The following is a 20,246-nucleotide window of genomic DNA, read 5'->3' as shown; positions in this document are numbered from 1 at the left end:
CTTTACCACATGTATCCACTTACTCCAATTTTTTTTAAAACTTACATGCTGCATATAATTTACACCATGGTTTACAACACTACTGGATTTGATTCAGAGACTTCCATGGAAGTAGCAACTGCTTACCCTCAAGTGTGCCCCAAATTGAATGTGAGCTTCTTTCTGTAACGCAGATTGTTGCAGCTTTGCTTCAGCATAGTGAATTTATGAAGGATCTTTGCAGTTAATTTACATTTCTTGGTGTTGGTCAGCTTGTGGGGTTATTTTTTTCAATTATGTAGATTTTGTAACTGAAAGTGAAAGGCTAATACTTCTGGCTAGAGCAAGATCTGGGGCACAGAGATGCTGTGCCTCCATTTGCATGCCAGTACACTTTGATGTTGAACAGTAACATCCCAACATTTTCAGTGGGGAGCACATTTTGCTGGTTTTAAGGCAAGACACAGGGACTTGAGCATAAGGAGTCTCTTTCCCTGGTGTAGTCAGGTCAGAAAACCTATCTCATACTCAAGAGAGCATGAGGGTAGGGGATGGGCTACTTCCCTAGCTTGGTATGGCCAATTCCCCAGTCAGCTAATGTGGGCTATCGTCTGCAGCCTGTAGTACAGGGGTGGGCAAACTTTTTGACCTAAGGGCACATCCGGGTTGCAAAACTGTATGAAGGGCTATGTAGGGAAGGCTGTGCCTCCCCAAACAGCCTGGCCCCCATCCCCTATCTGCCCTCTCCCACTTCCCGCCCCCTGACTACCCCCTCTGAACTCCCGACCCATCCAACTCCCCCTGCTCCTTGTCCCCTTACCGTCCCCCCCCCCGGGACCCTACGCCCTACCAACCCCCCTTGCTCTCTGTCCCCTGACTGTCCCAACCCCATCCACACCCCCGCCCCTTGACAGGCCCCCCGGGACTCCCACGCCTATCCAACACCCCTGTTTCTCATTCCCTGACTGCCCTGACCCCTATCCACACCCCTGCTCCTAACTGCCCCCCCAGGACCCCACTCGCTATCTAACCCCCCCTGCTCCCCATACCCTGACTGCTCCCCCCCAGAACCTTCGCCCCATCCATCCTCCCCCTGTTCCCTGTCCAACCTCCCTGCCTCCTTACCATGATGGAGCCAGCTACGCCGCCACGCTGCCTGGCAGGAGCTTGCAGCCCCACCGCCCGGCCAGAGCCAGCCAGGCCGCCGCATTGCCCGGCAGGAGCAGTGGGCGAGAGCGCTGACGGTGTGGCAAGCTGAGGCTGCGGGGGAGGAAGGACAGTAGGGGAGGGACCAGGGGCTAGCCTCCCCGGGCGGGAGCTCAAGGGCCGGGCAGGTGCCGTGAGCCGGATGCGGCCCACAGGCCATAGTTTGCCCACCTCTGCTATAGTAGCTTGGTATACATCCTACTATTTTTGTCCAAAGGAACAACAGTGGGTGTCCCACCATGCAGTGCTGCTGCCAGCCCTGATAATTCTTGTGCTTCACCAGTAAAATGGCACTAGCAATTACTGCATTGTTAGTATTTCTCTGCTCCACGTCCCATCCCCACAACTGCTACTCCACCCAGAAAGACCAGATTTTCAACCACTAGTTTCTACTGCCATCTCATCTTTTAATGGCCTCCACAGCAGCCAACACAAACATAAACAAGTTTCAAAGCTTATCATCACATATGGCAGCTCCTCCCATAGTCTGTTGCCTGTAACCATTACACTGAGACCACATCTGCACTATAGAATTATGTCGACTTAAGTTATCTTGGTGTTAAGCCGCCGCAGATATTATATCGCTTGTGCATCTCCACACTATGCTCCTTGTGTCAGCAGTGCATGTCCTCACTAGGAGTGCTTGTATCGACGCAGAGAGCAGTGTACTGTGGGTAGCTATCCAACTGTGCAACTTGCCACCATGTAGCACTGGGTGTTTTGAGAAGGTTTTGCAATGCCTCATGGGACTGAAACGAGTTGCACAGTGGTGACTGGGAGCACGGGTTCAATTTTATATAATGCAATGTTCTCCATCCCATAATGTTTCACTCCTCTTTTCAAAATCACTCGCACAAACCTGCGCATCCCTCCTTGCTGTCCGCCATCTGTGACAGAAGTATGGATCCTGCACAGCTCTGCACTACTGTGATAAGCATTGTAAGCATGGGCTGCCTGATCCTGCAGTATTTGCAGAGTGACAAGAGAAGGCGCAGAGAACATGATGATTCTTTGGAGGCTTGATTGCTGTGGGACATAGAAACTATCCAAGGTTGTTGGCAGTTTTCATGGAGCAGCTTCAGATGATGGAGCACCAGTTCTGGGCCTAAGAAACATGCACTAATTGATGGGATCACATTGTGATGCAGGTTTAGGATGATGAGCACTGGATGCAGAACTTTTGGATGGGCAAGGCCATATTCCTGGATCTCTGTGCAGAGCTCATCCCAGCCTGCCCCCACAGCCATACCAAAATGAGATCCACACTGACAGTGGAGAAGCAAGTGGGAATTGTTCTGTGGAAACTTGCAATGCAATTTGAAGTTGGGAAATCCTCTGTAGGGGTTTTTGTAATGCAAATGTGCAGGGTCATTAATCACCTTCTGCTATGAAGGACTGTGATTCTGGGCAATATGCAGGACATAGTGGATGGCTTTGCATCAGTAGAGTTCCCAAACTGTAGTGGAGCAATAGATGGCATGCACATCCCCATTTTGACACCAGACCACCTTGCCACAGAGTACATCAACAGAAAGGGCTACTTTTCTATGGTAATGCAAGCTTTGTGGGATCACCGGGAATGCTTTACTGACATCATTGTGGGCTGGTCAGGGAAGGTGCATGATACACACATCTTTAAGAACACAGGACTGTTCAGAAAGCTGAAAACAGGGACTTTCTTTCCCGACTGGTGGATTACCATTGGCAATGTTGAAATGCCAATGTGATCCTGGGAGACCCAGCCTACCCCTTGCTCCTATGGCTTATGAAGCCATACAGAAGCCACCTCAACAGCACCAAGGACTGCTTCAACTACAGGCTCAACAGGTGCAGAATAGTGGTTGAATGTGTCTTTTGTTGGTTGAAGGGTCGCTGGCGCTGTCTACGCACAAGCTTGAACCTCAGTGAAAAAAATATTCCAAGGGATATAGCTGGTTGCTGTGTCCTGCATAATATATGTGAAGAAAAGGGGGGAAAGTTTCTGCTGGGGTGGAGGGCACAGGTGGAGTGGCTGTCTGGTGATTTTGAGCAGCTGGACACCAGGACTATCAGAAGGACTCAGTGCAGAGTTATATGGCTCAGGAAGGCTTTGAAAGACCATTTTAATAGTGAACCAGAGTAGTGAGTTGCTGTAGTTTGCTCTACCTGTCTTTGGTCTTTTGCAGCCCTGTATGAACCCTTTGGTGAATGCTGTGTGTATAATAATATAACATTGCCAAAGCACCTTTTAATACTGTCTGTAAATGATGTCAGCCCCAGCCAGCATGTGTTGTGAACAAATAAAGATGAACTAGGTTTCCATAAACAGACTTTTATTCCATAACAATGCAAATAGAAAAATATTTATAACTTAATAAAACTTCATAAGTTCTTTTTCCGTAATTTATTAAGGGAAAGAACAGTCATTTCCATTTCAGGTCAGTGTATTGGCAGCTGTACATATCTTTAATGTCACCTGGGGTAGAGTGGTAGGTGTAGTAGGGAGAGAGCCTGAGATATAAGCTCTTGTATTAGAGGCCTAAGCTACAGTAGTGGGCAAGCTTTGCTGATGTAAAGCAAAGTTAGAAAAACTCAGGCTGTGAGCAAACATCAGGCTCTGCCTCCTTGCAAGTTCACAGAATCTGTCAAGAACAGGGCTGATATTGCAGAAACACATATTCTTACGAAGTGCTAGGCACAGAGTACTCATGCAAACACATTCCAGAAGATTGGTACCAGAACATCCCAATATCAAGGATGGGACAAAAACATTCCCCCAGGATAATAGGAACACACAGACGCCTCCTAAAAGATAAGGTCAGGATGACAATGTGATGAATAAAGATGTTTTGATCAAACCCACATGTACAAGGAGATGGGTAATAACTAGCCACGTCAAGGGGCAGTAACTAACTATGTCAGAGGGGCAGTATGTAACTTGTTTCTACAGTATGTAACTTGATAGAAACAAGAAGTATCTCTGAGAGAGTGTCTTGGTCCAGCCGAGGGGGGAATGGAAAGTCCCACCATTCACTGAGCTGCATCCATTGTCATGGGCATACATGTCTTAGTATCCTCGTAGAGTGTGCCAGGTGCTATTTCCGTGCTTTGTCAACAATAAACCTGGCTAGGTGCCTTCGTGCCTTAATGGATCTTGTGGTCATTGGGCAGTTCGCTTGAGGTCTGCTGTGCTGGCTGTCTGCACAGAGCTGGGGCAGCACACAGAGAACACACACACACACACACAGCTGAACATCTAACCACAGTAGAGATAGTACAGCAGCCCCTGATGCCACGAGGAATGTTGAGAGGAGGTGTAGGGAGGTCCTGATATGAAGCTCTCTATGGGCTGCAGAGGGAGGCGAGCATGGGATTGTTGAACCTTCAGGTCCACCAGAGTCGGCAGCATGTCTGTATGCTGCCTGAGAAGTGCAAGTATCTCCTGCTGCACATTCCTCTTCTTTTCTTATGCCTGTCTCCTCTGCGCTCTGTCCCCATCCATGCTGTCTGCAAGAGTGATCCTCCAAGCCCTGTGCTCATTATCTGAAGCAGCAGAGCCTTGCAGAATTTCTTGAAACATGTCATCCCGAGTCCTCTTCCTTCTTCTCCAAATTTGGCTCAGCCATTCTGCTGGTGTGGATGGAGAGACCCTCAAAGCCACATTTGCAGCAGCTGAAGATACAATACACAGAAATACTATTATCACTGTATTTGCGAGATAAATCAAAACCTATGATATTGAACTCACTCCCCTTGAGTTGCGCAAGTTGTAAGCACTACATCCTCATTTCGCCTTAGGATTTATACAGCATAGTGGCAGTCACAGCACCAGTGTTATGGGGTCACTCACCATACTGGCACCTCCTGGTGGGAAGTTTGGGAATTAGCTCAGCCCCAGCAGATGTGCCCTCGGGTGGTGATGGCTCTCCCGTCCTCACCTCTGCCTGCAGACCCGTTAGGCTCCTTTCTCTCCGTGTCTGCTTCGTGCAGGGCTGTCCTTACGCAGCTGCAGCTGCGTAGGGCACCTGAAAATTTGGGGCACCACTGGGTCTTAGTGTCCACCCATCAGCCTTTCCTATCCCTGTTCTGACCCTTCCTGCAGGCTCCGAGTCTGAAATGAAATGAAATGAAAATGAAAAGGCGTTCCAGGCTGCCAGACCTATTAGCACAACATTGAAACTGTCAAAGAGCCATTCAAGGGGTAATGAAGCCATTTAACAGGCATTTGCCAAACCCCAGGTATATACTGTCAGTTTCTTAATTTACTGACAAAAACAGTTGTGCATTACTGTAATATTTACTCAGAACATGTCAGTCTACAGGACCTTAGTTAAAATTTGCTTTAAAAATATTTCAGTAGTGTGTTGGCGAAGATTATAAAATCACATCTCTAAAAAATCCTTGCATAGATTTTTAGATGCACAGTCATCTTTAGCCTTAAATGCCTGGATCTTCAGACATTGTTTTTTTAAATAAATCCTTCAAAAGACCACCCTTATCTAAAATACACATTTTAATTACTATAGTAAAAAAAACTTGCTTCCAAAGTCTTTCTGTCCTTTCTGTCCATCCCTTTCTCCCTTCACCCACTCTTATCCCTCTTACTCCCATTGAAGAGGTTCCTTAAAGGGACAATACCCCTTTCCTTCCAGATAGCTGGACAGAGTTTCCCTTTCTTCTGATTATCTGATGAACTAGTTTTAAGAGAACCCGCCGGAAAAATCAGTACCTTAGTAAGATATAAAATCCTTTGTTATGCCTAAATTTTTGGAGACATATTTTTTAAAGTTGGTGAAATTTCATAAATGTGTCTATTGTTATGGAGATCACACAAAGTAAATTAGTGTTCCCTTTCCTACAAGCAATGAACATTGTTATGAACATTCTAAACCTCTGTGACTGATTACTACATATTTAACTCACTGAAACAAAGACATTATTTTAATTAATCTGGAATGATTACTTTATGAAGGCTTTTAAAATATAAAATCATCTTAGAAATACTGATGAAGAAAATGTAAAACAGAGAAGAGCTGCATCATGTATTCCATAATATAGCAAGACAGCCGACTCACCCTTACTACTAGTGACAGGTTTCAGAGTAGCAGCCGTGCTAGTCTGTATTCGCAAAAAGAAAAGGAGTACTTGTGGCACCTTAGAGACTAACCAATTTATTTGAGCATAAGCTTTTGTGAGCTACAGCTCACTTCTACTAAGTTTTTGCAAATAAATGTCTGACAAACTTCAGGGCATATCAAAAACCCTGTGATTGACATTTTTTATACTCAAGTTTAGTGCTTGTAATTAGGTACCTTCTGCATGAAGGAGAGGGTATGGGGGTCTCTGCGGGGAACTGTGACTCTCTGCCACCGTGAGGCGGGCCAGGCATCTTATTATCCTTTGCTGCTTTGTCCCTTCCCGCCGCCAGGCTGCGAGCTCAGGCTGCAGTCGGGCATAGGAGCACCAGTTTAATAATACTGCATAGGGCCCCATAAATCCTAAGGACAGCCCTGGCTTCGTTGCACAGCCCTCCAGCTGTGTCAACATCTGGTTTCCCTTTCGGGGGACTCCTCTAACAAGAGTCCAGCCACTCCTCACAGCAGCTTGATGGTCCACAGCCAGGTCACTCCTTCCTTGCTAGCACCTACCCTTCCCCAGGTATTGGTCTCTCTGTAGCCCTCTAGGAAGGCAGTCTTCTCCCTAGGGCTTGCTGCAGCAGACTCATTCGCTCTGGTTCCCCTGCAGCCATTCCTTTGGCTACCTACTGCTCACCCTCCCTAGGCTGGTTTTAACCTTCTCAGGGCCAGTGCGGGGCAGATGCCCCGTCACAACCAATCATGGTGAGTATGGCCCTGGGGTGGGAGGTGAATTGGGAAAATGAGGGGGGATAATTCACAGGCATGAGTATGTGGCTATAGGGCAAGCAAAAATACTGCAATCGTTTTCCACAGATGGTAGTGATTTTAGCCGATATCTCACTCCTGAGGGTAATGGATGCTGAAAGGGAACAGCTTTGGCAGGCATCTGTCTGCTGTCTGGGATCATATGCTGCTAGCCTGTGTGCTGCAATGGTTCCTGCTGAAGTAATTGCTGAGTGGTGTGGAAAAGTGTCCTACCATGGTGAAAGAAATAAGGCAGCCCTCCCCAGAAACCTACAGCAGAGGATTGCAGACTACCTACAGGAAAGTTTCACTGGGATCTCTGTGGAGGATTCACAGGACATCCCAGTGCACATAAACCAATTGTTCCACAGGGCCCCCTCTGCCTAACTTTAGAGGTGGGGAGAGAAGCAGAGAGCAACTCTACCTCTCTTGTTTGTTTAACTACCTCTTCTAGCATAAGTAAAGAGAGTAAATCAAGAGATGTGTCCTGCTGTTTTGGGGGTTCCCTCCCTGTAATTTTAAAGCAAACAGCATACTTACCAGAGGTTCCTTCCCCTGCATCAGGCTTGTGCTGAAGTCAAACACATGTCCTGGCTCATCGTGCAGCTGCACCCGATTGCCTGTTCCTCATACTCCTCCTCTTCTTCCTCCTCCTCACTGTTCACGGAAGGGGGTCCTCTGACTCAGGCTCCTTCAAAGTATCCTCACGGTTCTTGGAGGTGGTGGCAGGGTCTTGTCTGAGGATGGCATGCAGCTCTTTGTAAAAGTGGCAGGTCCGCAGTTCCACACCAGAGGGGGGGAGGGATAACTCAGTGGTTTGAGCATTGGCCTGCTAAACTGAGGGTTGCGAGTTCAATCCTTGAGGGGGCCATTTAGGGATGTGGGGCAAAAATTGGGGATTGGTTCTGCTTTGAGCAGGGGGTTGGACTGGATGACCTCCTGAGGTCCCTTCCAACCCTGATACTCTATGATTGTTACCCTCCCTTGCCTTCTGGTACACCTGCCGCAGCTCCTTTGGCTTTCATGCAGCACTGCTGCCTGGTCCCTCTTGTAGCTCTTCTCCTCCGTGCCCCAAGCAACCTGCTTGTAGATGTCGACATTTATGTGGCTGAAGCTGAGCTGTGTCTGCACAGCCTCCCACAGACGCAGGAGATCCAGCACCTCCTGTGTATTCCAAACAGGAGTGTGTCTGCAGCGTATAGCCAGCATGGTCAGCTGAGCAGTTGTTAGATGAGCGCTCCAAGATGGGCAACCACAACCAGAAAATGGAGTTTCAAAAATTCACAAGGCTTTATAGGGGAGGGGTGGTTCCCTGCCAGCTGGTACCTAGGCAGCCGAGTTCACAGTGACCAGAGTGGTCAGGGTGGGGTATTGTGGAACAGCTCCCAGAGGCCACTAGCATGCAATGTGAGTAACGCAGTGTGTCAACCTACATTGACCTTGGCTCTGTACTGCTTGGGGAGGCGGTGTTAAGTCAATGTAATGGGGCAGCTATGTTGCCGGGAGAGAAATTTAAATGTAGATGCATAGATAGCTATGTCGATGTAAGCTGCCTTGCATCGACTTAACTGTGTAGCATAGACCAATGAGACATAACCATCATAAAAATGTGAGCAACATGGCACCTCACATGCTGCTTTTCCTTACTACCATTTATACTAGCATGAAGGCCAGGTCCAAGTATCAGAGCACATGCCTACCTTTAATATAACTGTGACAGGTTGGTCTGCCCTCTTACGGGTAGTGGTGCCTAATGGTCAGCTCACCCCATTGTGTGGCTTGGCCCTTTAAGGTTTGAAATGTCCTATATATTTAGGGACCTTGGGGTTATTGATAAAGTGGTCCTGGGAATAAGTGGTGCTTGGGAGAAAATCTTGACACTGTATCTTTAAAGGCCTGGGGCCTCTCCCCCAGGCAACTGAGCAGGGAGAAGGGAACTGCATAAATGCCTCCTGCTTCATAGTAGGACAGATGCCAGCAGGAGAAGCCTGAGGATTAATTGAGGAAAAGGGCTATCTGAGGAAGAAGCTGGCTAAATTATAACCCAGCTCCAGGAGGAGTACTGGGACAACTAACAAAGTAAGCCACACTTTGTAGAAAAAATTAATAAATCAAACCCCACAAACGGGGTTCACGTTTTTGAATCAACTCAAGTCTGGTAACTGATTGAAAGAACCCAAGGGAGTGGTGAGTGAGATAAAGTGGGGTAGTACAAGGGGGCATGTTGGAGACACACTCACCCCTTGACAATATCCCATGGATACAGCTCATCAAATCTGAGCTGTAGTCGATGGATCTACATAAGGAGCCTTTGCAAATGAAGGAAAAGCATTTGCAACAGTAGCTCCCAATGGGTAAAACTTCCTGTGGTGGTTCAATCAACTTAGGTGCCACTGAGAAGATGCACTTCTTCCATGCCCTCTACCAATGCAAGAGCAATGTAATATCATCCAGCCAGAAAAGCTTCGCGGTGAAAGAAATTCCTCTAAATATGTTATAAAGGCAAAGAGAAGGTGGGTCAAGTTCAGAGGCGAGTCTAAGTAAATCTAGAGAAAGTCTAAGTTGAGGTAACTTACGTCTTTGTCACCCAAGTACAGACAAAGACTTAGACTTCCTTATATTTACTTACACCAATTTGCTGAGGTGTAAGTAGGTTTAAAATAGTCTTACTGCATCTATAGAAATTTAGGTCTAAGGGTCTATGAAGAAGTCTAACTTACATCATCATACATGGAACTTCTGAATCTGCTGCAGTGAATTTGAGAGCCAGTAAGGCGGCTCCAGAGTGAAGACCTGCAAGGGGAAAGAGAAGTGTTGTCTTTCCATCTTAGATGGCCTCCTTATCATAGTATCTTTAATGTATTTATTCTCACAACACCCTGTGAAGTAGGGGAAATGCTATTATCCCCATTTTATAGACAGGGAACTGGGGTACAGAGACAATAAGTGATTTGCTCAAGGTCAGACAGAAAGTTTGTGGCAGAGCAGGGAACTGAACCTAGGTCTTCCCAGTGAATGCCTTAACCACTGAACCATCCTTGAGCTCATTGTCAAGCTCTACACCCTTCCAAGAATCTGCTTATTATATTTCTCTGGTCTGTCCTTCTCAGTCTATGTTAAATTTTCCAAGCGCTCTGAACTCTAGAGCAAGAGCCTTGTTTGGCCTCAGGAACACTATTCTTGGTGTGATTTATCTGATTCCATCCCCATGCTTCCTAGGAGATGGAGTTTGTCACAAAGAAAGCAGAACAGGAGTGGGACTCTCAACTGAGGGTAGCCAACTATTTGGATTCCAACAGTCAAGAGAACTAGATAAAAAGGACAGTGGGAATGAAGGAAGGAACTAGATATAAAAGGACAATGGGAATGAATGAAGGAATCATCAACCATAATGTGTGCTTCTGGGTTATTTGCATAGCTAGCTGCTAGCCCCTTGCTCGTCCTCCTTTGTTGGGGGGCATTGATCAGTGTTCACATCGCACTCGCCGTCAGTACCTGGCCCAAGCTGGGGAAGCTAATGATCCAACCTGCGGACCTAATTCAGTGATGAATCCTGGTCCCATGCCACCTGAGGCATGTTGCACATATGCTTAGAAGAAGTGGTCAGTGGGTTCATTGCAAAACTGACTTCCCCTCTTTTCTCTGTGTTGAAGTGTGGAGAGTGTCTGCAGTGCCCTCTGCAGGCTCTGCTGATTGTCCTTCCAGCTTAGCAGAAACACACCCAACAAGCAGATTTGAGCTTCAAGAGTGTTGCTCTCTGAGTACTTAGTGTGGGGGAAAAAGCTGAGATAATTTCACAATCTTCTCATCCGAGAAACATGTAGGAAATACTTTGGATTACCACAGAGACATCAGTTTTCACTGATATATACCTTTGTGACATCCATTTCCCATAAATTACTTCTGAGGTAAATTTCTGCATTTCATGGAAAAGAGAAGTCATTTTCATTGAGCACTGCTCAATAATTTCTTCTTATAAGACTGTTTACAAGCTGTACTTTAGTGCCTTAGTTTGCATTTTTGCTAGAAAGCAAAATATGTCCTTAATGCAATTACTAATTTTTAAATAATTATTTTGATATTGAAAATACTAACAATGATTAAAATGTACTTTTGAACATACTATTTAAAAATTGTGTGGTTGCTCAAAACACATTTTCTGTGCTATATATACCTAGTTTAGTAGTGATCTAAAATGCCATTTTTATCACATCTTTAAAGAGTTGATTTTAGTGTATTTCCTTTCTACCCTGCCTTTACTGAGCAGTGATTGGTTTTGACTCATTCTTGTATGATACATACATCAACACCTGTGCCCATTTAGCAGTGAATTTCAGTACAAATCACAGTGACTTGAATAGACATCTCAAAAGAAGCATTACAATTGTAGCAATATTTTTAGAAACTCAAACAAGGAAATAAACAACTTCAGTAAAAGTAATTTAAATAACAAATAACTTATCTTTATAAACTGCTTCTCTCCTTGAGAACAAAGAATAAACAAGGAGACAAGCCTCTTTTCCTTCCATTATTAACTCAGATCACAATATGAATGGGTGAAATGTCAAGAATAATTGGAGCAAATCACAGCATAATCTTCAGCAAAAACATGTGATTTATTTAAATTGTCACTGCTTTTCTTAATAGATCCTCTGTTTAACCTTGTTATCCAAGACAGCATGTAAAAAAAGGCACACTTGGATTTGTTCTGAAATTGTCAGCTTAAAGGCATGTACTCTACTGTTGTGTTGTGAACCATAATCTAGGACACTTTCGTGTTATGAAACATCAATATATTGTATTGTGACCCTAAGATGCTACAATTACACTGGTGCATGCACCCCAAAACAGTATTTTTCCATTCATTTAAGAGTATTTTGCCATTCATGGTCATGGGGATTCTCTTGATTAAGACCATGTAATGGGTACTGTAATGAGAGATTTTGCTTTGAATGTTCTGAGATACCTTGCAGCACCTTAATAGAAGCTTGCAGAAAAACCTTGGAGGGGGTTTAAAAACACCGTACAACTCACTTCTTCCCAGTAATATAATGAAGGTGGTGACAGTGTCAGGACACTTTGACTTGCATAAAACAGCAGTTAATTTTAAGATTAAGGCTTTAGATAAATAGTAATTAGTGATAGTTTGAAATTAGAAATCCAAAATGGTGGACGCAATAATCCTATATGAAAGACGCAGGGTTAGGATAACAAGAGTTCCAGCAACTCACAGGGAGAAGCTTTGCTTTTTAAAAATAGGTTAGAGAGAGGAGCTCTACCCAACATGGCAACCGGGGTAGGAGCTTTACTATCTAAAAATAGGAATGATGTAATAGGAAGGATCTAGAATTATGCTAATATCTGGAAGCAGATTGGCTGAGATAAGATGACCTTAAGAGAGCAACTAGTATATAAGGTTGACAGCCAGCAGGCTTAGTTGTGGGAGTTTGGGGGGGGGGGGGGGGGGTTGTGAAGATCAAAAGCCTCAAGACGCAGCACGAACAGCAGAAGCTGAGACAACTGCAGCAGTATCTTAAGAAAATTCTAGGAAGCAGCTACCTGCAGAAACAGCAGCAGTAGAATCTCCTAGAGGGCAGCAGCTTTAGAACATAGTAGGTACGGAAGCCTCTAAGGCAGACAGCCTGAGGGAGATGGTGGCGGCAGCTTTAATCACCACTACAGCGGCAGCTCCTTCAAGATAAACAGCTGCCTCAACTCCATGGAGACAGCACCTGCCGTCATTTCTGGTGCCATCCCCACCCAACTGACAGAACAGAAGGACCCCTGAGATGAGTCAGAAGGAATTGAGAGGAAAGAGTGTTAGGGCATGGCTACACTTGCAGATGTAGAGCGCTTCGAGTTAAACCCGCCTTCGAAAAGTGCAGTAGGGAAAGCGCTGCAGTCTGTCCACACTGACAGCTGCAAAAGCACTGGCATGGCCACATTTGCGGCACTTGCAGCGGCACTGGGAGCGGTGCATTATGGGTAGCTATCCCACAGAGCACCTCTTCCCATTCTGATGCTGTGGCTTGTGGGAAGGGGGCGGGAGGTGTGGGGCATTCTGGGTCCTGTCCCAATGCCCCGTGATGCATCAGTTCACATCCCAGCGATCCCTGTGCTTCTGTCCACATTTGGCGCCATCTTTCAATATTTTTTGTACTGCGCACTCTGTCTTCCCTTTCGGTCTGCGGGAATGGAGCCCGAATTGCTGAGGAGTATGCTGATGAGTCTCGCCAGCACATCACGTTTGGCAGTCAAGTTATTCCTTATGATCCAAAATGACAGTGAGGGCTCCGATGATGATATCGACTCGAGTAACTTATAGGACACGAGATTGCTTGTGGCATTCACGGACATGCTCACCACCATGGAATGCCACTTTTGGGCTTGGGAAACAAGCACTGAGTGGTGGGATCACATCGTCATGCAAGTCTGGGATGACGAGCAGTGGCTGCAGAACTTCTGGATGAGAAAAGCCACTTTCATGGGACTGTGTGAGGAGCTCTCCCCCACCCTGCAGCACAACGACATGAGACTGAGAGCTGCCCTGATGGTGAAGAAGTGGGTGGCTATTGCAATCTGGAAGCTGGCAACTCCAGACAGCTACCGATCGGTCGCTAACCAGTTTGGAGTGGGAAAGTGGACAGCTGGAATTGTGTTGATGCAAGTTTGCAGGGCCATTAATCGCATCCTGCTTAGAAGAACCGTGACTTTGGGTAATGTGCATGACATTGTGGATGGCTTTGCACAAATGGGTTTCCCATCTGCGGAGGGGCGATAGATGGCACACATTCCAATTCTGGCACCAGCCCACCTAGCCTCAGAGTACGTTAATCAGAAGGGGTATTTCTCTATGGTTCTCCAGGTGCTTGTGGATCACCGTGGGCATTTCATTGACATTAACGCAGGCTGGCCCAGAAAGGTGCATGACGCATGCATCTTTCGGAACTCTGGCCTGTTCAGGAAGTTGCAAGCTGGGACTTTTTCCCCAGACCAGAAGATCACCATAGGGGAAGTCGAAATGCCCATTGTGATCCTTGGAGACCCTGCTTACCTTTTAGTGCCGTGGCTCATGAAACCCTACACAAGGAGCCTTGACAGCAGCAAGGAGTGTTTGTCACGCCCCAATGGCCTCCTCCCTCAAGGAGTCCCCAGGGAAGGCAGATCAGCATTGTATGTGGCTAACACTGTTGCAATCATTGCAAAGCATTTTGGAGAGGGTCAAAGGTGTGTGAGTGGAGAGTGGAAGTTTCCTTTGCAGAGTATGAGAGGCCGGGGGAAAGAAAGAAGAGGAGCAGAGAACGGGTTAACTCAACACTTCAGCTAGCTCCGTGTGAAGATAAAACGCTGGCCCCAGCCCAAGGTCATGGGCTCAACAAAAAATCAGCAGCTGCCCAGCTGTAAAAAAAAAAAAATCTAAATTAAGCAAAGCTGCAAAAATAGCAGCAAAAACAATAAAAGCAAACAAAACAGCAACAGCAAAGGCCAATAGAAGGGAAAACAAAGTCTCCAGAGCTGGAATGTTTTGGGAAACAGAGGAGGCCACAGCAAGCCAGTTTGGACTGGCACAAAAAGCACCAGGAGCAGAGGTCCCTGAATGGAAACAACCCCCCCCCAAAACGAGCCCAGGACTTAAAACCCTCCTAAGAGCTGGAGCAACTCGGAGATCAACAGCGAATCCTTGGATGACCTGGGCCCAGGACACCACACCCATCCACCCTTCCCCCCTCTTCTTCTGACTTTACATGCAGGCCTGGCCAGTCTCAGGTAGTGCGTGTGTGAGTATGAAAGTGGGTTAGGGCTTGGGGCGTTAACGCTTTCTTTCTTCCCGAGTGACATGGGAGCATTCCCAGAATTCTATGCTGTTATTATTTTATTAATAAAGCTTTTAAATTTAGATGCTTGGTGTATTCCAGTACCTCCTCCCCAAACAATCCTGCAGCATCAGCCTGATCAACTGACGCCCCAGGCAGATTGGTAACAAAAATCTGTCACAATTTTGGTGGAGAATTGCAGAGTAGGGGAGCCCTGTGAAGCACACCAACTGTTTTGCCCTTGGTATTTCATGTTTGCTCTGTCCTGTACTGTTGGTATTACATGCTAAAAAATTTATAATTAAAGGGGTGCCCACTCTCAGCTGTAGTAGGCCTGAGAACCCGAGAGAGGTTTAGCATTCCTCTCTCCACCCTGGTTGGCAGGGATAGGGTACAGGTGGGCATACTCCCAGTTGTAGAAGTCTGGGGTAGTTGGAGGAGAACTCAGGGAGTCTCACTCCACACATATAATCCTTGGTGCATGTGCCCTCAGTCGTACTATGACTGAGTTGAAGAGGAGGACATAGGGTGTCTCACTCTGTCTGGGAAGGGTTTTAATGTATGGACCCTCAGTAATATTGGACCGAGTAATACGGAGGGAGGCTTAGCGTCTCTCCCTCCAGCCCAGGGAGGTGAACATTGTAAGCCTCGGTGCCAATGTGGGCTACATAAAATCTCAAGTAATTAAAAAAATCTTAAAAGTGGTACTAACAAATTGTAACAGTATATTAAAAAAACAAAAGCGTGTAGCTGCGGACTCAGGAGTTCTGCAGTCGTGGGCAATGGCATCAGCGATGGGTTCAATCCTGGACGTAGAGGCATTAGGGAGCACAGACATGGCAGTCCGGCTGCCCAGACAGCTGGCATCATCGAAGGCTGGTGGACCTGATGTCCAAGCCATGGGGGAGGCAGCAAAGAGGGACGGGACCCTGCTGCCTCTTTCTAAAATGGTTGAGGACCTCTCCCAGCTGGAGAGGGCTCTCACCAAGGTGGAATACAATCCCTGGGGTTCCGTAGTGGAGCTTCAAAGAAAAATGCAGACTTGGGAGAATTTGTTAGACCTGTATGCCAAGTATAAAAGTCAGAAGGGTAAGAACCTAAGGGCAGCTGTGGAATTAATTTGGACTGCAGCAGCCATGTGGTATCAAATGTTGTTGGGACAGAAAGAGGAGTTGGGGAAAAGAAAAAAGGTGTGTACCTGACAGCTGGTGGAAATTGAGCAACTAAAAGCACAAATTACTAACTAGGCAGCAACCCAAGCCTACACCCAGGACAAGTTGCAGGACTTCCAGGCGGAAAAAGCAGAACATACCTGTTAGGGGGCTTATTCCTTCACCCACTTACAACCCTGGTCCTTCTCGCATGAACAGAGAGCAACAATACCCGAAGTCCAAAGGTGCAAACAATTCGATGTTTATTGGGGTGAACTTCCAGCAAGCATGATTCCAGTTTCCTTCCTTAGTGTCCCCTTTCCCAGCTCTGACACCACAGAGCCTTACTGTGTCCCTGTTTCCATTCCCCCCCTTAGCAAAACATGATTCCAATTTCCTTACCCCATTCCCTGTTCCCATTTCTCCCACCCACCCACTTGCTGATTGACTGCAGACTATATAGTAAAACTTGAGTTCTGCTTAGCTATACCTTAACCAATCATTTTACATTTAGTTTGATAGCATTCTGTCTGGCAAGAACTCACTTATCTATAGCTGAGATGTGAAATCCTCACTTCTGTATTGTTTTGTCATTATAGTTCCCACTTTGCTATTGTTTATTTGCATAGTCTCTGTCTGGTTCTGTGATTGTTTCTGTCTGCCGTATAATTAATTTTGCTTGGTGTAAACTAATTAAGGTGGTGGGATATAATTGGTTAAATAATCATGTTAGGAAATGTTAAATAATATGTCAGGGTTGGTTAGTTAAATTTCAGTAAAATGATTGGTTAAGGTATAGCTAAGCAGAACTCAAATTTTACTATATAGTCTGCAGTCAATCAGCAAGTGGGTGGGGGAATGGGAACAGGGAATGGGGAAATTGGAATCATGTTTTGCTAAGGGGGGGAAATGGGAACAGGGACACAGGTAAGGCTCTGTGGTGTCAGAGCTGGGAAGGGGGACACTAAGGAAGGAAACTGGAATCATGCTTGCTGGAAGTTCACCCCAATAAACATCGAATTGTTTGCACCTTTGGATTTTGGGTATTGTTGCTCTCTGTTCATGCAAGAAGGACCAGGGTTGTAAGTGGGTGAAGGAATAAGCCCCCTAACACAAACCATCATTGGAGTGCCTGAGGTGTACATTTTGGGGTAACTGTATAGGTATATTCTTACCTGCAGTATTTTGGTATAGCTCAGCCATACTGCTTGTCCCTCTCTCTGTTCAATTTCAAATAATGGGATTCTAACTGGGCAAAATGTAGATCATCATCAAGGGCCCACTCTCAGGTTTAAAATCATGGGACAGATTCACTCTTGCTTGCCCATGGAGGTATAAATTATACCTCCCTGTGCTGGCCTGGTCCACTGACCCCCAAAGGGAACTGGCCTGAGGGTGGGGAGGCAGCACGATCTCCATGTGTCCTCTTCTGGGTTTTTGCAGGAGGAGAGCAGCTTATTTGCGCTTCAGGCTCCATGACAGCCTCACCAGTGGAAGCTGATCCGGCCATGTCCCCCTTTTGTCCAGTACTTCTCCCATTTTGGGCTGTGCTGGATGCCTGTTGGCAACCTGGTAGAAGGGAATTTGTAGTTGCTTTTCACTACGGCAGCTTCCTCCAGACGTCATCCTGTTGCTGGGGTCCTGTACTTATGTTTACACCAGCAGAATTTGGGGGTAAATCTGGGCTGATTTTAGCCAAATTTATTACAGAAAGAAATCAAATGTTATTACCAACCTGTGTTGCTTACGATACTTAGATGAATAAGAATTTTACAAATCTAATTGACTTCTCACTGTTTAGGCTGTTTTGTTTATATTTTCCATTTCACTTGGCTTGGACAGTAAATCTTGTCAGAGCTGTCCCGGAACAGTGAGCAGAAACTTTGTGGTATATGCTGGGAGGAACAAGTGTACACTGCAGCTTTAACACTTTGACGTCCTGTTCACAATGGCACTGCAAAGGTGAAGGATGTAACGGTGCTCAGCTTTACTCAAAGCCAGTGCCTCAGAGTAGTGGTACGAGTGCCTCTGGATTGTTGGAAGAAGTTTTGTGTGCGGACAGGAAGCACATTATAATCATGCTTTTAGATGTAAGCAGGGTCTGAATGAACTCTCCCCTGACAGCTAGTTGGGGAGGGGGAGAGACTTCAGAAGCAAACTGTATTTACATGAAAACACCTACTCTTCACAGGTATCTAGCAGACAGGAACTGTGTAGCTCCATGTGATCAGTTTTGGCTGGTGTTGAGTTACAAATCACATTAGTACTGAATGCAGGGGTAGTGAAATGTTGTTATCAGTGTTATCTTCATTGTATGAGTAAAGGGGATCAGAACTGTGCTGAGCTAAAAGGAACTCTCTAAGCCAGGGGCTCGAATGCCAGACCCCCGTGAAAGTACAGGAGTGGGGGACAGGTGTTCCAGCCAGGAAGTGTGGACTCTCCCTAAGGGTCCCTGGTCTGTACCTCCCCACTGTTCAAAGATAAAGCTCAGTAGGCTTCATTAGGAGCCTTTTGTTATTTTTAGTGCTCAAAAAAGAGCTGAAATCATTTGTGGTGGGGCACATGACTTATGAGGAGAGGCTGAGGGAACTGGGCTTGTTTAGTCTGCAGAAGAGAAGAGTGAGGGGGGATTTGATAGCAGCCTTAAACTATCTGAAAGGGGGTTCCAAAGAGGCTGGAGCTAGGTTGTTCTCAGTGGTAGCAGATGACAGAACAAGAAACAATGGTCTCCAGTTGCAGTGGGGGAGGTCTAGGTTGGATATTAGGAAACACTATTTCACTAGGTGAAGCACTGGAATGGGTTACCTAGGGAAGTGGTGGAATCTCCCTCCTTAGAGGTTTTTAAGGCCTGGCTTGACAAAGCCCTGGCTGGGATGATTTAGTTGGGGTTGGTCCTGCTTTGAGCAGGGGGTTGGACTAAATGACCTCCTGAGGTCTCTTGCAACCATACTCTTCTATGACTCAATGTGGCAGGGGGCAGCTAAATAGAAAAGCTTAGACTTTTCAGCTTCCCTGAAATAATGCCAGTACTCTTCTATAAATTCACATTTGAAGTTCTGAACCTGGAGTTTGATCCAGATGTGTGTGTAATCAACAGTGGAATTCACAAAGTTTTCCCTGCATGACTGCATGATCAGTGTAATATCCAATAATAGCATAAATGTTTGCAAAAAGAAAAGGATTACTTGTGGCACCTTAGAGACTAACCAATTTATTTGAGCATAAGCTTCCGTGAGCTACAGCTCACTTCATTGGATGCAAACACTGAATGCATCCGATGAAGTGAGCTGTAGCTCGCGAAAGTTTATGCTCAAATAAATTGGTTAGTCTCTAAGGTGCCACAAGTACTCCTTTTCTTTTTGCAAATACAGATTAACACAGCTGCTACTCTGAAACCTGTCAGCATAAATATTATTATGTTTATAGAGTTGGGAGTTGCTACCTGGGAGAAAAGAAGCAGAAAGGTGAAGTAAGAAAAGGGAGGAGTGAGGCTGGAGGAACTGTGGGCAGCCTATACATAGAGTGCAATTCATCTACAAACAAGGCCTTTAATGGCTTTTCCCCACCCATCATCTCTCATTCAGTATCAGAAAGTTGACTCTTGCCTCTGGCCCATGATGCCAGCTGCTATTGCTCAATTTACTTGTTCAATTTTCAAACAAGCACTTTTGTGCTTTCTGCCATGCTGCACCTCATGCTTGAGAGGAATTCCCTTAAACAGACTCAAAACTAACTCATTATCCTTCTTCCAAACCCTCCCTTGCTTTGAGATCTACAAAAACATGAACAACAAGGTACATCAATCCACACTTCAATCACTTCCTTATGAACCTATATTGTGAATCATCCCCCACTCCCATTTTTTAAGTGGCCTTGTCATTCATAACTACATTGCATGGCAATAAAGCCACCCCTTCCACAAGCACTGAACCCCTACTGCAACACAATGAGCACCATCCCCCGCACCAAGTGCATTCATAAAGGTACTATTCCCCTGTGACGGGTTGGATCACAGAAACCCTCTGGGAGCTGCCACCTGATGTGCTAAGACTACTTCTGCTCCTGCTTTCCTGTCCTGCCAGCTTAGGACTCCAGTACCCTGCCTGGTTTGAGCCAGATCCGCTAGCCTGCTGCAAACCCAGACCCACGTCTGAACCACGTCCCCTAACAGCTGTAGGCTTAACTGAAAGCAGCTTACAAAAGTGTTCCCATCTTTAACACTCAGATGCCCAACT

The sequence above is a fragment of the Lepidochelys olivacea genome (assembly GCF_965140295.1).
Source record: "Lepidochelys olivacea isolate rLepOli2 genome assembly, chromosome: 3".
NCBI lineage: Eukaryota > Metazoa > Chordata > Testudines > Cheloniidae > Lepidochelys > Lepidochelys olivacea.
The sequence above is the reverse complement of the archived record's forward strand: the minus strand, read 5'-3'. Positions refer to the sequence as shown.